Source organism: Bos indicus x Bos taurus, chromosome 6, assembly GCF_003369695.1.
Source record: "Bos indicus x Bos taurus breed Angus x Brahman F1 hybrid chromosome 6, Bos_hybrid_MaternalHap_v2.0, whole genome shotgun sequence".
Lineage (NCBI taxonomy): Eukaryota > Metazoa > Chordata > Mammalia > Artiodactyla > Bovidae > Bos > Bos indicus x Bos taurus.
In genome coordinates, this window is record NC_040081.1 from 9,106,933 (window position 1) to 9,125,239 (window position 18,307).

General features: G+C 37.6%; 1 protein-coding gene across 1 annotated transcript in view; it reads right to left on the reverse strand.

Moving 5' to 3' along the window:
- Positions 1–670: 670 nt before the first annotated feature.
- LOC113894782 (zinc finger protein 318-like) overlaps positions 671–18,307 on the reverse strand; it is a 44,360-nt gene continuing 26,723 nt past the window's right edge. Inside the window, exon 3 of the mRNA XM_027545431.1 lies at positions 671–719. The gene's annotated coding sequence lies outside the window, so the exon portion shown is untranslated. The remainder of the gene's footprint in view (positions 720–18,307) is intronic.

Consider the following 18,307-nt stretch of genomic DNA (forward strand, 5'->3'; position numbering starts at 1 on the left):
TTCCTCAAATAAATATTCACTATATTGCTGCAAGCTTTTGACTAATTTAGAGTTCTGAAAAGTTTGATTTTGACTTTTTGGCCATTGTTCTCATTCTTTTTATGGAATTCAGGGTTTCTGAAGATCCCTATTCTGCCATCCATTTGGGCCATTTTTTGACTGACATATTAAAACTATCATAATGACTAACCTGGTTACAGCTTTATATTTCCAACTAACTATTAATTTTAAAAAGTATAAATGAAACTACACCAATGATAAATTTTATCTGTTACTTTATAAGAACCTAGTTTTTGTTATATTAGCTATCAAATTCACATTCTAAAGAATCCTTTTAATAACAAAATGAGTTTATAAAATTCCCAAGGCAAAATCATATACTTCTAAGTAATTAATTATAAATATTGATGCTCTTCTTTTACATATCTGATTTTTCATATTAATTCCAAATTAGATTATCTGCTATCAACTAAATCTAAAATTATCTATAGAGATTACTACAGCTTCTGTGTTTCAAAATGTATCAAAGAAAATTGAAAAAACTTCCATTATCTCATTAATAGAGGGTAACCCAAATTTTATTTGTATACCTACAAGAATAAATAAAAGAACAATTTCTGCAACAGTTGTTCATCTTTGGAAAACTCCAATTATTACAATTTCTTACTTACCTAAATGAAGTCTGCTTCTTTGGAAATCATGTGTTAGTCCTCTGAATTCTGGAACAAAATAGAACAAATATTACTTCTGCATAGAAGAAAATTCCATGTTGACTATAATGAAAATAGTCCACTTATGTTTATCTGATGTAAATGAACTATTAATAATATATAACATAAACAAGAATTGTAAAGTCTTCCTTTCAAGTGCTTCTGTTGATCTCTCAAAAGATAAACATAGCAGAATCAGTACTTAAAACATGGTCAGAAAAACCACTAAGGGTTGTGAGAAAGCAAGATGTGTGCACATCCTTTGCTATTCCTCCCAAGAAGGGTGCATGTGTGCTCAGTCATGTGCGACTCTTTGCAACCTTCTGAACTATAGCTTGCCAGGCTTCTCTATTCATGGAATTTTCCAGGCAAGAACACTGGAGTGGGTTGCCATTTCCTACTCAAGGGGATCTTCCCAACCAGGGATCGAACCCACGTCTCTTGTATCTCCTACATTGGAGGGTGGATTCTTTACCATTATGCCACCTGGGAAACCTCAACATCCCTTATATGTGGAATCTAAAAATAAATGATACAAATGAACTTACAAAACAGAAATATTATAGACTTAGAGAATGAACTTATGCTTGCTGGAGGTAAGGATGGGGGGTGATAGTTAGTGAGTTTGGGATGGTCATGTACACACTGCTATATTTAAAATGGCTAACCAACAAGGACCTACTGAACAGCACAGGGAACTCTGCTCAATGTTATGTGGTAGCCTGCATGAGAGGGGAGTTGGGGAGAATGGACACATGCACATGAATGGCTGAGTTCCTTTGCTGTTCACCTGCAACTATCACAACATTGTTAATCAGCTACATCTCAATACAAAACAAAAAAGGTTTTGTAAAAAAATAAATTAATTAAAAAAACCCTCAAACCTAAAGAAAAAAATGTCCTGGTTTCTCTTTCCATATTGTCTATTTATTGCAGAGGCTTTTCACGTTAAAAGTAAGACCTTATACTGGGGAACCTTCTTCCAGACTACTACACTGAAGGTAGAGTGCTTTAAGACAGGTGTCAGTAAGGGTCCTACAGCTTCTAAATCTTGACTATGGAGGAATCATCACAGAAAACTAAAAATAGTCTGGTATTAAGTAAATTATGAGTTAACCTCATATAAGCTGTTCTATTTTTTCCCCCCAAATAGTTTTATTTCACCAAAGAGGATTTAACTTACACTTTTTTTCTGTCAAACAACACTTCTCACTTCTGTGAGTGGAGATGAGACCAAAGCCTTAAACTGAGAACTGGTCTTCCTTTTACTTAATTCTCCTGCTTATTTCACAGTGCTCTTCAGGACCAGTCCTCTTTATGATTCCTATGCTTTTTTCCAGGGCTTGTGGTTTGCAGAAGTCCTACCAACTACAGAAGTGAAGAACTCCTTGGCACTTCTTGACTCAGGGGAGGTGGAGCATAAGTCATCTTCTTCTTTTGTGAGTCAAGAGCAAACTGAAGTATAGATTTTGGAACCATAGAGAAACACAATTTAAATGGAAGGTTTAAATATAGTTGAAATGAAAAAAAATGTGCAATTAATAATAGATATGAAGTGACTTTCAGTTCAATTCAGTCTCTCAGTCGTGTCCGACTCTTTGAGACCCCATGAACTGCAGCACGCCAGGCCTCCCTGTCCATCACAAACTCCCGGAGTTCACTCAGACTCACGTCCATCGAGTCAGTGATGCCATCCAGCCATCTCATCCTCTGTCATCCCCTTCTCCTCCTGCCCCAATCCCTCCCAGCATCAGAGTCTTTTCTGATGAGTCAACTCTTCGCATGAGGTGGCCAAAGTACTGGAGTTTCAGCTTTAGCATCATTCCTTCCAAAGAAATCCCAGGGCTGATCTCCTTCAGAATGGACTGGTTGGATCTCCTTGCAGTCCAAGGGACTCTCAAGAGTCTTCTCCAACACCACAGTTCAAAGCATCAATTCTTTGGTGCTCAGCCTTCTCCACAGTCCAACTCTCACATCCATACATGACCACAGGAAAAACCACAGCCTTGACTAGATGGACCTTTGTCGGCAAAGTAATGTCTTTGCTTTTGAATATGCTATCTAGGTTGGTCATAACTTTCCTTCCAAGGAGTAAGCGTCTTTTAATTTCATGGCTGCAGTCACCAACTGCAATGATTTTGGAGCCCCAAAAAATAAAGCCTGACGCTGTTTCCACTGTTTCCCCATCTATTTCCCATGAAGTGATGGGACCAGATGCCATGATCTTTGTTTTCTGAATGTTGAGCTTTAAGCCAACTTTTTCACTCTCCACTTTCACTTTCATTAAGAGGCTTTTTAGTTCCTCTTCACTTTCTGCCATAAAGGTGACAGTGGAAGTGACTTGTCCTTCTCTCTCAAATCTAGAGTCAAAATCTGAAAATCAAAGAAATCTGATCAATGTTGAGCCTGCAGAGAGGAAGAAAGGGATTGGAGTGTGAGCTTATACTCCTTTGTCTATGGTGAAAGAAAAAACAAATTATTAATAAAAATTTAGCTCAGTTCACCAAGTCTGAGGACAGGATATTTACTTGAGCAGAAACATCCAATGGAAAAACATACCTAGATTATCCTTTAATACCAATAACACCACCAAGAGATATTTCTAACATCAGTTGTTATTACTGAGCATTCTACTGGAAAATTTCAATAAACTGCTAGATTTAATCCTCAAAACAACTCTACCATTTAGGTTTAGGAAGAATTAATGCCAAGTCTACTGCCATTCAGCATATTAAAGCTAGCAACAGAATTCGTCTTTATGTTTATCTGACTACAAAACAGTGAAAATAGGTACTCTTTCCTTCATACAACTTCCCTTGTGTATCAACTATATCTCAGTTAATTAGCCACAACTTTTGTATCTGGACATCAACTCAAGGCACACAGGCTGTCATGAACACAAATCCCTCCTTTCCACAGTGAATAAATCTGCATCTGGCACTTTGCCAGTCTGGGAGAGTCAGCCTGGAGTTTGCAAACATTGTACTGGCAGAATAGACCTGACGTCTTTGAGCTATCAGAGAAATGCTTCGTAGCACCTTGCATGGCTCTATCTGTATAGTGAGTATTGAGAGAATAAGTAATTTAAGCAAGCAATCATTAAAGGGAGAAATGAAGCAGTAACAAAACAAACAGGAATTATAACCCTGAATGAATGAAAAGATATTGTAACTTTCTAAAAGATATAAATCAAAAGCAACAATATTCAAATGTTCAGGATGGCCTTTGCTGGGAATAGTAAACAGATTTCATAATTCTCAAACCACATTATGAGGGAAAATCTATTAATGTTATCCATCAACAGATGGTGTATTAAATAAATGCAGAAATAAGTCAAATTATAAGTGAAATTTTCCTTGCAACTGCTCCAGATGTTTATGCACAATAAATGTGGCCACCTGTGACTATTTATATACAAAGATCATTTCAATAACTACATATAAACAAAACAGCCAAGATTTTCATCAGCCCTACCATGTGCCTGAATGCACGAGATTCATTTTAATCCCAGGAATTCTTACTGAGACAAGAACCTGTATTTAGTGATGAAAGAGCTCAAGAAGAAGCTGCCTATGACTCATCACTCAAAATACATAGATGGATTGCCTAATGCAGAAAAGAATTTTTAGGATGTTAGAGGCCATATGAAGCTCTGACACGCTGTTGCTAAGTGGTTTATACATGAAATGCTGTGACCATGTGACAAGCATGGTCAGATATTGGTATCCTCACAACACCTCCTTCAGTGAAACTTGCAAGAGTGCTGGCTAAATTCCACTGCAGAAATTTTCATCTGTATAAAAAGTGTAGTGTCTAAGATAATGTCTAATTTCCAATCAAATATTCTAATTGAATGATTCTTATCCCTATCTGAACATTAAAGCTGTATTTAAATCACTTAGGGGGCCTGTAAAACTGAGAAATAAGAAGAATCTAATTCCATGATTCTCATCACTGTGCATTAAAATGATATTAAAACCACTTAGTGGAGATTTCATGACTGTCAGAAATTAGATCTCCTAAATAAATCATATTTCTGAGGATGAGGTTAAATACTACTCACAGATATTCCCACAACCTATAGCCAGAGTTGAGAAATTACCACTCTATAGGAAACATACACACACAAACAATGTAGAATTGTTTGCAAATAATTTAAAAGAACCTCAAATATTAGCTATGAATAATTAAAAGGAAGAAGATTAACATGCAAATTGGCTACATAATTAGAATGGGAGAATCTCAAGAAAGCTTTTAATAAATAGAAAACTAACATTCATTGCAAAAGGAAAATGTTTTATCTTCTACTGTAGACACAGATTAATGAGAAAAAAATGATTACAGAAAAGCAAGAAACAAGCATAAAAAAATACATAAACAGAAACTGCAGGATGGGTTGTAAATCTTAAGAATAAATTAGAAACAAATATTTGTTGATATTACCCATACTTCTGCTCCAAATTAGCCTAAGGTGTTTTTTTTGAAGTGACAATAATTTAAAGGTCTTGACTCACCCTCTCCTGTTAGATCTGAAGCTCCACTTCAATGTCATCCTGAGTTTCTCCATCTTTTTTGCTCCCATCTCACCACCCACTGTTTGTAGGTATGACCAGATGTAAGCTACCCAATTTTCAAACTACAATGTCATTTGTTCCCTTTTTCCACACTCTCTATAATAGGAAGATGGAGCCACTTATGTTCATGAGTGTGAGGTTAAACTCTGCCATCTTCCACGACTGTGCTGCAGTTCTACCAGAAATCAAACTTTAAAGGGTAGGTGTTATTCCATCTGCAAAACAAACTATACATGCAAGCTATCTTCCTAAATGGTTCTAACAATGAATCTTCTCAAGCACAACCATGGTACTCTGTCACTCATTCACATGTGGCACACAACACAGCTGCTGCCTCCTAGAGCCTGAACTCCCTGTGCCAAGCCACAAAACTCTTGTGGTCCGACTCTGGCTGCCGACTGAGGCTATGAGTACCCACCACTGTAACCAGAGTGATGAGGAACACCAACCCATACTAGAGAACTGTCCCCAGACCATAGGCCTTGTCTGCGCACTGTTGAGTCATGAATACTCACCAGGCTCCAGGTGATGACAGCACCAAATTCACCAGGCTTCACATCTCTATTGACTTCAGCACCATTTTTCCTTGCCAAGAATTTTCCCCATTGCATTCTTCTGTTTATGGTGCTTTGTTTTCCCTTCCTACCCTACCATAATGCTTCTCTTTTCCAATACAAATCCACTGACTTGCCCTTTAAAACTGCTGTTCCTAAGTAACTTACAATACTTTTCATGCGCAGAATTTTGTTTTTCCAAAGCCCTATTTGCAAGACAATGGAATCCTCTATCATTTTTATGTCCAAGCTTCTTTCTCTTCACCCTCTTTTTGTATTCAGCTAAGATATATCATCACTGTTTCTAGCACACTCTCTTGCTTTTGTCTAATAATTCTGGGATACAAGTATAAATTTACCATATAGATGAAACCTGAAGGACTAGATGAGATCTCCCAAAGAAAGGCAAAGATGCAGAGAAGAGGGAATGAGTGCACCTTGTGTTATTATTTGCAGCTAGCTCATTCAATCACACACACTTATATATACATATATACACACACATAGACGTGTGTGTGTACACACATGTGTATATATTCTAGTTTTGTACTGTCTTAGATACTTTACATTTACAATCTCATTTATTAATCAATAACATCTCTGTACGATTGGTTTACTAACCACATGAAATAAATAAGCATGTTCAGATATGTGAAATAAATGGCCTTGAATCACAAAACTATTAATAGGAAAAGAAAGATGGCTTCTCTAGGGCTTCAAGTATTTGAACTAGTTTGTGCATATTTTCACTTTCCCACTAGAGGAACATTAAAACCAAAATAAGTCTAAAGAACAAAACAGGCTCAACTTCCCATTTCTATCTTCCCTCTTTCCAATTACAGGGAATTTGCTTTCACAAAGCAGCCACCCTCTTCCTGGAAAGTCAGGATTTCAGGGTCCTGAACTGTGACTTTACTACCATGACTCCAACTAATCATAATCAGAGGGGATTGGTGATCTTGGTAAAACACTGAAAAAGGAAGAAACTGCCAACCCAAGCAAAGATAACCAAACAAGGGCTAAGACCCTTAACTGTGGTCCCTCTTATCAGCTCATGTGATCAGGGATGGGCAAACTCTACTACCTGGTTTCTCACTGGTAACTCAACTACTAAGAGCCATTTAGAAATGCTAACAATAAAACTGAATTAAATGGTTTATTCTATTCAGTGAGATAAAGCCTAATTATTGTTGTTCAGTCACTAAGTCATGTCTGACTCTGCGACCCCATGGACTGTAGCATGCCAGGCTCCTCTGTCCATGGGATTCTCCAGGCAAGAATACTGGAGTGGGTTATCATTTCCTTCTCCAGGGGATCATCAGAATCCAGGGATCAAATATACATCTCCTGACTGGCAGGCAGCTTCTTTACCACTGAGTCACCAGGGAAGCAAAGTCAACTATATAGATATAAGTTAATTTTATGGCCAAATCTCATGAACAGCAAAAAAAAAAAAAAAATTCTGATCTATTATGTATCTTATTCTATGATACACCCACTTCTTTAAAAATATTAAATATTACTCCAGTCATCCAATGCTCTATAGTATATTACTATATAAATCACTAGCACAAAACAGCCATTGATCCTGAGGTCAGTATTTCAGACAGGGAACAGAAGTGACAGCTTGCCTCTGTTCCACACTTAGTGGCCTCGGGTGTGAAACACCAGAGACTGGGGCCTAGAATCTTTGAAAGAATAGTTTACTGACAAATGCGGTGATAGATACTACCTGTCATATAAGAGCCTCAGTTTTTATTCACAGTGCCGATCCATGTGGTCTCCTGACAGCCTGGTCCAGGCTTCCCCCAGCACAGTGACTGGGTGCCATGGCTAATGTGACACCATGGTAATGTGACAGAGAGAAAGCCAGACAAAAGCCTTAAAGTTTTTAAGACCTAGCATTAAAATCACACAGAATTTGCTTTCACCATTTTCTATGGATTCACACAGACCCCATCCCAATAACCAGATTCCAGAGGAGGGAACACAAATCCCATCCTGGGTGGAAGAGTGTCAATCACTTTGTAAGAACAGCATGAGAGAAGTGATATGTGGTCATCTCTGAAAACTGCAATCTGCTACAAATACGGGTAAGAGTTTACCATTCACCAGTGAGAAGGAGGAAATTCTTCATGTACTTGTTCTTGTTTCTTCATCCTTTGCTGTTCAGTTCAGTTCAATCATGTTCTACTATTCACAACCCCATGGACTGCAGCACGCCAGGCCTCCCTGTCCATTACCAACTCCTGGAGCTTGCTCAAACTCACATCCATTGAGTTGGTGATGCCATCCAACCATCTCATCCTCTGCCATCCCCAGCTCCACCTGCCTTCAATCTTTCCCAGCATCAGCGTCCTTTCCAATGAGTCAGTTCTTCGCATCAGGTGACCAAAATATTGAAGCTTCAGCATCAGTCCTTCTAATGAATATTCAGGATTGATTTCCTTTAGGATTGACTGGGTGGATCTCCTTGCAGCCCAAGGGACTCTCAAGAGTCTTCTCCAACACCCACAGTTGAAAATTAATTTAAAAACCTTCCTATATATTAAACTGAGCTCCCCAGGTGGTTTGGGGCAAAGAATCTGCCTGCCAGTGAATGAGACACAGGAGACATGGGTTTGATCCCTGGGTTGGAAGATCCCTCGGAGAAGGGAATGGCTACCAACTCCAGGATTCTTGCCTGGAGAATTCCATGGACAGAGGAGCCTGAGGAGCTACATACAGTCCATGTGGTCACAAAGAATCAGACAAGACTAAGCAACTGAGCATGCACACACGCATATACTAAACCAAGTCTCTACTAGAAATATGTAGGTATTTCTAAAACTAGATAAGGAAAAAATGTCCATACTTTAGGAATAAACATTTACTTTCAAGAAATTTCAGCTTTATATGAAAATTTCAGTGTTTGATACGAAAATTACAGTACTGAACAAACTTGTAAGTAATATTATTGTGAGACGTACTGTCATATCTATTTAGGGATCACAAATACATTTGGAAAAAATTAAGGTAGCATTTTAAAAAGATCTGGATCATAATAAATGTAGACAAAAGAAACCACCAATAAATTCCCAGTGACCAATGTCTAATATAACATCACATAATGTATGTGACATAATGGTATGTACACTATCTGTAAATCAGAGCTTATCTACGAAGACACCTTTAAGAAAATATGACAGCACTATAGAAAGTCCCTGAAGAAAGAAATTATACATAAACTAGATAGTGCTCACCAATCTCAACAGTTTAAGCAATGCTATTTTTCCATGAAAATTAATTCTAAGTAATTTTATGACATTACCAACCTCTCTACATTATTACAGTTCTCATCATTTTACTTGGCTAACACAATTCCCAAAGAGAATTATATTGGAGCATACATTTCTCGCAATTATGAGACCATGAATGGTCAAAACTTACTTTAAGAAAAATAACATGCAAAATTGCCACATTTGCTTAAAATTATTGGTGATATGTTTAATTCAATACACTGCTTTTTCCTAAGATGAAAAGTGAAAAAAGTGTTAGTCATTCAGTCATGTCTTACTCTTTGCAACCCCATGGACTGTAGCCAGCCAGGCTCCTCTGTTCATAGGATTCTCCAGGCAAGACTACTGGAGTGGGTTGCCATTCCCTTCTTTAAGGGAACTTCCCAACCCAGAGATCAAACCAGAGTCCCCTGCATTACAGGCAGATTCTTTTCCTTCTAAGCCTTCTGGCAATATATTTAATTCAATACACTGCCTTTACCTAAAGTAACTTTACTTAAAGTGTTTTGGACATACCTAAATGAGGTGTTCGGATGGCATCATTGACTCGATGGACATGAGTTAAAGCAAGCTCTGGGAGTTGGTAATGGACAGGGAAGCCTGGTGTGCTGCAGTCCATGGGGTCGCAAAGAGTCGGACACAACTGAGTGACTGAACTGAACTGAAAAATTTCTAAAATAGAAAAAGCCCAATATAAAAAGGAAGTTCCATTTTGTCCTAGTTTTTTTTTGTTTGTTTGTTTGTTAAGCTTTCAGTACCTTTGCGTGCATGCTCAGTAATTTCAGTCATGTCCGACTCAGCCACCCTATGGACTTTAGCTCACCAGGCTCCTCTGTCCAAGGGATTCTCCAGGCAAGAATACTGGAGCAGACTGCTTTGCCCTTCCTCTTCAGTACTTTTATTTATATATATATATGAATATATATATATATATATATATATATATATATATATATATATATCAGTTTGGATATATATATCAGTTTGGAAGGTAAAAACATAGGAGAGAATCCATTAGGTTAGGCTAAGGTGGTGCTCATGGTAAAGAATCTGCCTGCCAATGCAGGACACATGAGAAAAAGGCATGGGTTCAATCCCTGGGTCAGGAAGATCCCCTGAAAAAGGAAATGGCAATCTACTCTGTATTCTTGCCTGGAGAATCCCATGGACAGTAGAGCCTGGCCAGCTACAGTCCATAGGGTTGCAAAGAGTTGGATACGACTGAAGCTACTTAAGCACACACAAAAATTGTTAAAAGACACAAAGGATAAATTGAGCTCAGAACTGCACAAACACATAATATGTTTCAGAAAAGATGAGTGCAGGATTCACCTAAAATGGTTACAGCTGGGGGCAGGGCATTCAACGATAATGAAGTGAATGATAGAAAATGGATGTAAGCCATAGAAAATGAATGAAAGTATAACCCAGTTATCATGTTAACTAATCTTTTAAAAGACCGTGAAAGAATGAAAATGAGAAGAGTAAAATAATTTCAAAATTTCAGCAATACAAATGCAAATTTGGAGGAAAGTGTGTATCTTTAGAAAGGGTTCAGCAGGGAAAAGTCTGGATGGCCCCTTCTAGCTGGTTTATAGATTGTGTGATGTCCTTTGAGTTGCTCCCTCTTGACAACTGAACTCTCACAGTGTGATAACCTGGTGATTGCACTGTTTTCATCAGTTATATTTTTACAAATAGGTAGACTCATTCATTGGAGAAGGCTATGGCACCCCACTCCAGTATTCTTGCCTGGAAAATCCCATGGACGGAGGAGCCTGGTGGGCTGCAGTCCATGGGGCCGCAAAGAGTTGAACACGACTGAACGACTTCCCTTTCCCTTTCACTTTCATGCATTGGAGAAGGAAATGGCAACCCAATCCAGTACCCTTGCCTGGAAAATCCATGGACAGAGAAGCCTGGTAGGCAGCAGTCCATGGGGTCACTAAGAGTCGGACACAACTGAGCAGCTTCACTTTCACTTTTCACTTTCACGCATTGGAGAAGGAAATGGCAACCCACTCCAGTGTTCTTGCCTGAAGAATCCCAGGGACGGGGGATCCTGGTGGGCTGCCGTCTATGGGGTAACACAGAGTCAGACACGACTGAAGTGACTTAGCAGCAGCAGTGTATCTTTAGGGAATGATGAACACTCAAAACTAGTTTTAATTATCAATAAAATTTAACTATCTCTAAGAATATAGTATAATAAAAGTATGGTACAGCACTGTACAAACATTTCCTGTACTTTGAATTAGCCAAACAATACTTGTGAACAGGTGTGTGTGTGTGTGTATAAACTGTAAAATTAAGATATTATTTTTAAGACTTTTAAACTTCATAAATGATCATATACATATATGACATACATGTATACACACATCCCTTTTACTGAAGTTTTTTTTTCTTTTTTCTTCCAGTTTGTGGTGCTAAAAAATACCAATAATTTTTATGGTTATACTTTACATGTATGATCTGGCATATGGCTTAAAGCTTATTTCTGGAGATAGACATACCTGGTTGATTCATAACTCTATTAGTTTTCCATATCTGGCATAACAAATTACCACAACCCTGGAAGCTAAAAACAATAGAATGTTTTCCTCTTTCAGCTCTGAAGACTAGTAATCTACCATTAGTGTCACTGAACCAAAACCAAGGTGTCAGCAAGGCTGTGCTCCCTGGGAAGGTTCCAGGGGAGAACCTGCTTTTTGCACTTTCCAGCTTCCAGGGGCTGCCAGCATTCTCTGTGACCATACCTCTTTCAGTCTCTGCTTCTGTGGTCCCATGACACTCTCCTCCATGTGCCAGTGTGTAAAATGCCATTCTGCCTTCCTCTTATAAGGATGCATGTGGACAACCGAGGATATCTTCCCACATCAATGTCCTTTACTTCAAATATCTGCAAAGACCCTCCCTTTTGCCATTTAACGTAGCATTCAAAAATTCCAGGGATTGAGAGTAGGAGATGAGTATCATTTGGAAGGACAAGTTTTTCACCCTCCAGATCCACTAACTATCTAAATCAACTTTGGAAAGTTACTCAAACTTTCTAAATCTTAGTGCTTTTCTCCTTGATGGACTAAAAATAAGAGTAATAACCTTATGAGGATATAAATAAAGAATATAAAGCATAAATAAAGAATATAAAGCATGAAACAAAATTCTTTACACATGTTAAATATCAATAAATATTGCCTATTGTCATTTTCATCTTTGCTCCATTCCTTTTTTTTCACTGCCACTGCTTCACTAATATCCCATAAAAGTGTTAGCACTTCACTATGAGGAGAGTATTTAAACATTATTGATCCACTCTCCTTACAAGTTGCATGGCTTTTCCTACTTCTGTGGCCATTTCCTACATTTGCTACCTCCTTGCTCTGATTCCAAATCCTCCACTAGTATCATGAGGACCCAGTATGTCAAAATACAATGTTAAGAAGAAGTCACTTTTACATGAATTTCAGTTAATAATTTCACAAATTAGTTCAAATTTGCACATAGCACCAGACAGAATTACCTTAAATAGCATCTCATTAGAAAAACCTGAACTAGGTTGAAGGATGACCATTCTACAATACTGATTATCATGTTTTATGAGGCATATATATATATATTTATATTTATATTTATATATATATATATATATGTGTGTGTGTGTGTGTGTGTGTGCATGTATATTGGAGAAGGAAATGGCAACCCACTCCAATGTTATTGCCTGGAGAATCCCAGGGACGGGGGAGCCTGGTAGGCTGCCATCTATGGGGTCGCACAGAGTCGGACATGACTGAAGCGACTTAGCAGCAGCAGCAGCAGTGCATGTATATATACATGCACACACATATATTTCTGATTCCAATTTGAGAATGTTTATTTTGTAATGGAAAAATAAAAATATTATTATATGCAAAATACAAATATAAAATTATGATATTATAAAATATAAATGTATTACTGAGTTAATCCTGAAAGATTTTTATGAAAGCAGCTGTGGTAATAAGAGTCTTCTAATCTTCCTATATCTCTAAAACCAACCCCATTCTAAATTAACTGAATGCCTTACAACTTTCATGACATTTGTAACTTATCTTTCAAGTATGTAGTACAGTCTATAAATGGATATTTATTTTTATAATTATTTGATGTTCCCACTAAACCATAAGCTTATAATGCATTTGCTTTGTTTGTGGTTATGACCTCAGTTCATGGTCAACAGCAACCAATAAGTAAATATTTTTGAATAAACTAATACCATTTTTGAATAAACTAATACCACTGTTCTATTCTTCTTTTATTAAATTTTCTCTTAAACTGTCAATTAATCTTCCAAATGTATACTGGATAACTCACAGAGCAATTTTAATATTTGTATAATGAATATGTGGAGAACATCTTTAACCCTGTACTTGAAAATGTTCCTTTTACCACAAATTATAATTTTTATCCATTTATAACTTAAGCTAATATACAAAATTAAACATTGCACAATTTTACTAGCTTATGTGTAAACTAGTTTCTAAATAGAGGCCTGTGACTAATATAATTTTATAAAGTAAAAGATGCTATTTTCTGCTAATATGTTTATTAATATTCCACAAAAGAAAAAAGAATCAATGTTAATCTGTTATGAGTAACACATTAAGCCTCATTACTGAATAAGTCATTTTTGTCACTAACATCAATAATTTGGGGGGACACTTGCTTGAATTCATTTTAGTAATTAAGACGAGTAGTATTTTACTTTAACAATTTTTTTTTCATTTCATACTTTTTGAACAAGAAAACTTAAAACTTTCACTAATGAATATAACACCTACTGAATATATCTGTATTTTATATATAGGAAAGTGTGCAAACAAATTTAATTTAAAAATGTCCACAAAGATAGAAAGTTTAGCAGATTTATTGAACTATATAAATGAAAAGTATTAGAAGACTGAGCCATTTCCTAAAAGTAAGGGAAACTGAAATTTATGCCTTGGTTAACAATTTTACAATAATGACAATTTACTTTTATAATTACATGAACACAAAATAGATTTTCTAAATGTCTGCACAGTGTGATACAATTTGGAGTCAAATCTAGATTCAAGAAATTTTGCTTTGATTTTCAGTGGGGCTTCTCTAAAAGTGATGGCATTTGAATCAGTACTTCATATTTAAGAACTGCATACATTAGAAAATACATTTCTCCAGAGTTTGGCTGTATGGGGTGGGGGTAGGGGCAGAATGCAAGTTTGACAAATTATACCAGAGCCTTTAGAACATAATACACACATAAACACAGATATACATCTATGTATGTGCACTTGTGTGTATGTAAATACAAATAAGACATAACAGAAATAATTAATTCATGAGTGCATGTTTTAAGATGCCATCATGTCCGACTCTTTGCAACCCCATGGACTGTAACCTACCAGGCTTCTCCGTCCATGGGATTTTCCAGGCAAGACTACTGTAGTGGGTTGCCATTTCCTTCTCCAGGAGATCTTCCTGACCCAGGGATTGAACCCGGGTCTCCCTCATTGTAGGCAGACGCTTTACCGTCTAAGCCATTACTTTACTTTACTTTAAGCTGAAACAGTGATCGGTTATACTTGTGTCACCTTACGAGAGAATGTGATAATTCAGACACCTGGAGGCTCCCTGAAGCAACAGCCGTGATCAGGGAAGGTCAAGTCTGGCAGTGACCACCCAGCAAGGGGACCGAATGCACAGGTTGTCACACAGAAGAGGCTGAACTTCATTCAGAACAAAACAAAAATATGTTTATAATCTAAAAATGTAATATAAATTTGATAACAGAATGGTTGGCTTATAACATGTAGATGCAATCATAAATTTATTAGTTTAGAAGATAACAGGTGAATTATTCAAATGATAGAAATCCTATTGGGCAAATTCTTCAGAAACCCTCCAAAAGATTACAGGTTCATTAAAAATCTAGCACTGATATTGAAGTAGATGTGAGAGGATGTACAAATGGAGAAAATGTCATATAATTCTCTCAACAGAGAGCAGGAAGTAAGTGCAGACTGGAATCTGGCATAGGACACAAATCTGGGTGAGACATAAAGAACAGAGCACAGGTTTCTAACAGGGTACCAAAATGACTCGAGAAAAATGGGTAAGATCAGAACGGAAAGACTAGACCCAGGGCATAAGGTCTAACTGGGTCCCAACCCAAGAATGCCACATTACTGCAGAGAATTAAAGCTCCTTCAGTGCAGCCTGCCTCAGGAGACTGAGACGAGACAGAAACTACAGATGGAGCCCAGTTGCCTCAGCTGCCCAGACAAGTGCCTTAGAAAGAGACGGGATCTCTGCCTGCCCCTCCAGTTATTGCAGGGTGCCATACTCTTGGGAAGGATGCAGAGCTGGAGACTGGCATGATTTTACTGGAATAGCAAAGAGCTTGGGAATCTAGGCAAGGGACAAATAAAACACTGAACAGCTGACTGTGGAAGGAACTCAATGAAAACACAAGGCTGGGAGAAATAGAAAAATCTGAATGACTAGAGATCTTGGCATGGCCATAAAGAGCCGAATTATTTTCTTCTTTCTCTTTGATTAAACAGTTGAATCTAATGCACATAAAATTTAAAACAGTAAACACCTGTAAAATTTTAAAATCACTATGCTAACCATATTTCTATTCATTTGACTATTATAATACATATAGTATATTATTTGTATGTTATATATACAGTAATATATTTTCTGGAACATTCATTTACCTCATATTTGGAAATATTATAAAACTTCTATAAACTATTAGAGATATTCAGGAACTACTATCTTTAGCCTTTATTTTAATTTGTAACTTTCTAAGGAAAACTTGTTTGGGGGAGAAATGTGTGCAACTTTCACTGAATCCTCCTTAAAAATTTGGTCATTACTTTCAAGTAAATTTAACATGCCTTATAAAAGAGCTCTGCTAAATTGAAACTGATAGGATTCATTTACCTAAAAGTCTCCAGTTGGCAAGCAAACTGATTAAAATATTATCGTACATACCTTATGTCAGCAAGTCGTTCAACATATTTCAAATGGCACATTGATGCTGTGAACTTTTCGTTCTATGTCAGAAGAGTAAATGTGCCCGGTAATGTTAAAAAAGAAAATGCAAACTGAAAATAGACATTCCAGCTATTGTATATTATCACATTCTGCTGAACTTGGAAACAAGCAAGAAAGAACATTATTTGAAAGAATGATGATAAAGTCATCAAAGAGCAGGACATTTAGTAAGATTTTTTTTTTTAGAAACATGGCTTTATTTCTACTAATAATAGTGTTATTGTTAAAGTTTATCAGTTGAGACCTGCAAAGTTGTTTTTATGATTTTTAAAAACTATTTGCCAAAGTTTAGGCAGTTTTTCAGTTGAGAATACACTCTCCAGATGATATAAATTGTTGTTTAAAACTAATTTCCTTTTATTTCCCCATTGATATTGCCTCTTATTTAAAGTTACAAAAGACAGTAGGAAAGAGGATTCTGGGAGCAAGACAGTGAAGTGATGTGAAGAAAGAGCCATGAACCAAGGAATGCAGGCAGCATCCAGACACTGGAAATCAAAGACTATTTCCCAGGAGCTCCCAGGAGGCATGCAGCCCTGACCAACACTTGGTTTCAGATTTCTAAAAACTAACGGGGAGTGGCCAACTGAGTGGAGTGGAAGGACCTTGAGCTCCCCTCCTCCCACTCTCATACCAAAATTACAGCTATTTACAGAGCAACCATCAAGATGAACAATGCGACACTGACCGAAAACGTTTCCCACACCAACAAATATTAAACGAGAGCCACAGTGAGACGGGTAGCAGTGCAGAGGTATAGTATAGTCAAGAGCCACACCTCCAGGAAAGGTGACCCATAAGTGGGAGTACAGTCATAACTGCAGAGGTTCTCCCCAAGGACTGAGGGGTCCAAGACCACATCAGGCTTTCCAGCCTGGGGAGCTAGACCAGGAAGATGAGCTCCGAGAATATCTGGCTTTGAAGTCCAGCAGGGCGTACAAACAGCAGAGCCTGGGGGCTGTACGAAACACACACTCAGCTCTTTTTTTTTTTTTTTTAACTTGAAAAAAATCACATTTATTTACTGTCAAACCGTGTTAAACTTTACACTGGATATTAGTGATGGGCTCATTATTAACAGGTTTACACAAAGGGATGAAAAGAAAGGCAGAATTTTGCTGAAACAATTTACATTTCATTAGAACTTTATCATAAAATAAATTAATTACTAAATATAGGCAGAAGGAATACGGAAGAGTAATATTTATGTTTTATTTCATTTTTTAAAAAAGAATAGGCACCTTTTGTTCACTAGAAAGTTTGTGAGAAGTGCCCAGTGCCCTCGCTGCCCCCTGTTCAAGAACAAACAGAGGGGTGACACACAACCTTTTCTAGATTTTACCACATTTGTGCAAGGCATGGCATAACTGGCTTCAAAGAGTTTTTTCCCCCATAAAACACGCTCTTTGGGCAATAAGAAATTTAAATGTAAGAATAAGGACTAACATGTCAAAGCAGAACACTGTATACAGTGGAAAATAAGTGAAAATGGGAAGAACTTACCATGACTTCTTCAGCTGAGATGTTCAAAACCACAGTATCAACCACAAGCACTACTTCACAGAAAGGCCCCATGAGCACAACTGCAGCTGGATCACAGGAAGGAAGCAAAGGGACAAAAGCACCTCCAGCAGTTTCTACAACCAAAATTCCTCCTGTAATAAATATTTTTCCCCTGCCAGAGAGATTCTGCGAAGCATTAGACGCGAGGGGGATAAGGTGGCCTCAGACACAAAGGGGAATGATGGTTGAACGACAGTGTCCCAAGGGAACGAGAGGAACTGCCTCGCATCTCTGCATGCTTTCCACTGGAACATGGAACCCTAAGGGCCCTGATCTTAGCAACTGTACCTCGCACACTCAGCTCTTAAAAGGCACACATGGTTTCTTATACACGCGAGACCAGGTGCAGATGAAATAATTTGAAAGAAACCTGCATTAAACACACTTGCTGATCTTGGGGTATCTCCAGAGAACCAAGAGGCAACTGGGAGTCCCTGGGGGGACACAGATGCTGGTGGCAGCCTTCTGGGGGAGATCATTCTACCAGGAAGTCACTGGTGCTGGCAAGTACCATTTGGGAATGCTCCTTCTAGCCTATTGAA